The sequence below is a fragment of the Bidens hawaiensis genome, unplaced genomic scaffold (genome assembly GCF_021521415.1).
Source record: "Bidens hawaiensis isolate Kalapana, Puna unplaced genomic scaffold, B.hawaiensis_p1.1 tig00046224_1, whole genome shotgun sequence".
Classification (NCBI taxonomy): domain Eukaryota; kingdom Viridiplantae; phylum Streptophyta; class Magnoliopsida; order Asterales; family Asteraceae; genus Bidens; species Bidens hawaiensis.
Genome location: NW_027498255.1, coordinates 31,032 through 34,818, shown reverse-complemented (window position 1 = coordinate 34,818; position 3,787 = coordinate 31,032). Strand labels below are relative to the sequence as shown.

Here is a 3,787-nt window from a genome sequence, read left to right as displayed (position 1 = left end):
GTTTTTTTTGGTTGAAAATATTTATTTAATTTAACTTTATATCCACTTGGGGATTAAAACATATTTAAGTTCCTGCGTAAGTCGGAACCCATGTGAACAGTGATGTCATTTGTCCATATTTGTGAACCGAGAGCGAAATTTAAACTTACATCTTTGGATGCTTTATTCCTTTTTTTTTTTCCAACTGCAAAGGCTTTATTCTGTAAAATACATAACCTACTAATTTACCAATCCTTGTTTACTTCATCTTCTTCCTTGCCATATTGTCTGGCCATCAAGATGTTTGCTATCTTAAAACATTTTGAACAACTCAAAATAAAATTAGAAGCTATAAAATCAGCAACAGACAACTTTGCTGAAGACAAATGCATCGGGAAAGGAGGATTTGGGAAAGTATATAAGGGACAACTCCTCCATGACAATGGCGGGGCTGTTGTTTGCCATAAAGCGTTTAGACCCTAAATTTGGCCAAGGAAACCCTGAGTTTTGGAAAGAGATCATTATGCTTTCACAATATAAACATGAAAATATCGTCACCCTTTTTCGGGTTTTGTGATGAGAAGATTCTTGTATACGAGTATGCATCTAAGGGAAGTCTAGACATGTATCTCAACAACAATGAGCTAAACATGGATTCGGACGTCTCAAGATCTGTATAGGAGTTGCCCGTGGACTAGCTTACCTTCACAATCCAGCGGGACCCAACAAAGAGTATTGCACCGTGATATAAAGAGTTCCAACATACTTTTAGATGAAAACTGGAAGGCAAAGATATCGGATTTAGGTCTGGCTAAATTGGGTCCTGCTAACCAACAGTACACGTTTCTTGTCTCCCACACAGTAGGCACGATTGGATATTGTGATCCCCTGTATGTGGAGAATGGACTATTTACAAAAGAGTCCGATGTTTACTCCTTCGGCGTTGTCTTGTTTGAGATATTATGTGGGGAGATTGTCTCTTTACAACAAGGATGATCATCGTCGGACCATTAACAGGTTTGGTGCGAGAATACTATCAAAAAAACCAAAATAAATGAGATTATATATGGTAATATGCAGGAAGAAATGAATCCCAAATCTGTGATGGAGTTTACAACAATCGCTTATCAATGTTTGAACACAAACTTCAAAAAACGTCCGCTGATTACCGAGGTGGTGACTATGCTTGAAAAGGCGCTTGAATATCAGGTAAGTTGTGTTTTAATCGATCTTCAAGGTAATCGATACACAATAATAAGTGAACTCATTTTATTATAAATCAGAAAGTAACTCATAACTGAATACAATAACTCTCATACCAAACCGCAAACTGAATTACAATAACTCCCAACTTTTGACCATTGCAGGCATATGCAGAAAACAGTATGGCCGTGGATACTATGCCTAGAAATGTGGGATGGCGAGAACAATACAATAATAGTTGATTCCTCTCACCTAAGAGCTCTATGTTTGCCTGATCGAAAGGCTCCCAACAAGGTGTGTTCGGTGTGCATATCCTTGTTCGGTTTATATTCAAGTTTGTCATGTCAAGTCTCTGTTATGATTATTTACTAGTCATCTGGTATCAATTATTGCATGCAGGTTATGCAGCTTATTTATACAAATTCTGGGTCAGGTTTACTTGTACTGGCTTTGAGTGGCCTTGTTAAACTGTGGCAGTGGCAACAAAATGTATGTAATCCATCTGGGATGGTTAAGCATCTCTGATATTTGACAGCAGGAAAATAATAATAAAAAAAAAAAGTCAAACAACAAAAGGAATTAAAGAAACAAGCATTAAAAAAAATGTGCTTACACTTATCTACTGAGCAAAGCAAGTTTTATGACTTGACTAAGTTTGAAAATGAAATATATATATATAAAAGATGGTGGCGGTAGTGTTCATACCACCCACAACTGATAGTCTATAAAAATTTGTTGAATTCTGATTTCTCTTTGTACATCTGATGTTCAGTCAAGTGCATCTATGGTACCACCGCCTGTGGCATCCTGTAAATGGGGCTCTAATGTCTAATCATTTAAATGAAACCATATGCGCTGAAGAATCAGTAGCATGCATTGCTTTGACCAAGAACGATTCTTTTGTTTTGTCTGCCTCTGGGGGTAAAATCTCCCTGTTTGATATGATGGCTTCCAAGGTATCTAAATTAATAGATAAATTTACATTGAAATGCAATTCTTAAATACCAATATGGAATGTGTACCTGTCAAACTTCAGGCTCTGAAAACTTTCATGTCCCCACCGCCTGCAGCCACATGCTTGGCTCTCCATCCTCAGGACGACAATACCATTGCCATCGGAATGGAGAACGCTAAAATAGAAATTTACAACATTAGCTATGATAGGGTAACTTTTTTTGCTTTTCAACTATTAAGTTTATTGTTTAATTTTATTTATTTTCCATTTCCTATAAAATTCCACTGTTCTTAATAGAAGGAGAAAATATTGAATTCTCTTAAACCTGATTGTTTTATTAGAGGTTGTTCACGCTCAAAGGTCACAGGAAACGGATTACAGGACTTGCATTTTCACAGGCTTTGAACTCACTGGTATCATCTGGAGCCGATGCTCGGAGTAAGACAAGTAATGGATGAAATAGTAAATTCTATGTTTTCGTTACAAGTTGGCTGATACCAAATTTATGTTGTTACTGGATTACAGCTATGTATATGGAATACAAATCACTGGGAGAAGCTGAAATCGGTAACATTACAACTGCCACATGGTTATCCATCGTCATTGGTTAGGGATACTAAAGTTCAATACCATAATGATCAAAAACGTATCCTGGTTGTACATGAAAGTCAAATTGCTATCTATGATTCCCAATTGGAGTGCTTGAAGTTGGTAAATAGTTTTGACACTCGTGCCTTTGTAATATTATTTTTCTGTCAATCATAAAACTATCATCTTCTATACAACGATAATTTTCAGGGTTTGAACCTTTGTTATGATCAGATAGTAAAGTAACTTGAATTAAATTCTCTTGCAGTGGTATCCTAGAGAAAGTCTATCTGCTCCAATATCAAGTGCAATATACTCATGTGACAGCCTACTTACATTCACTGGATTTTTGGATGGTGCTGTTGGTGTTTTTGATGCAGAGAGTTTGAAGCTACGATGTCGTATACCGTGGTACGCCTACATATCACCATCAATTTCCAGGTACACAACGAAAAAGGAACTTGAAGATGCTTGAGCAATCCAAGATCAATGATAATTAAATATTTTGAAATGGGTATATAGTAGCCATTAAAAAATATAATTAGGACTAGAGTTTATTTATCAAGTTAATTCGTTAGTGCGAAATAAACTCATTTGTAAGTAAGTGAATGAGTCAAAATTATGAATCTAATGATGTGGCTTGTTTTGGCAGCAGTAACAGCACGGCTTATCCTATGGTTGTTGCGGCACATCCATCTGGTCCTAGCCAATTTTCTCTAGGAATGAGTGACGGCTCAGTTCATGTTATTGAGCCAGCAGATGCATATCCAAATTGGGGTGGCTCATGACGACAAGTGGAAGTAAAATTAAGAACAGAGAAATAATTCTCAATATATATATGAGAATAAAGTTAATTAATTTCTGAATAGTTCATACAACACTTGAGGGATCTTTTATAAGCATTTTCTAAATTTGACAGGTTTACCAAATTTTTGAAATTACAAAGCTGAATCATTAAACTACGACGAAAATCACGCAATCAGTGAATACGGAAAGGAAATAAAACTTGCTGATTTTGGGGAAACCTGTTGATTGACTAAATTGGAGAGGTGATAGCTGGGC

At 36.3% G+C, this 3,787-nt stretch overlaps 1 pseudogene; it reads left to right on the top strand.

The window, feature by feature from the left end:
- The first annotated feature begins 521 nt into the window (after positions 1-521).
- LOC143596313 (protein TOPLESS-RELATED PROTEIN 2-like) lies at positions 522-3,555 on the top strand (annotated as a pseudogene).
- Positions 3,556-3,787: the final 232 nt, after the last annotated feature.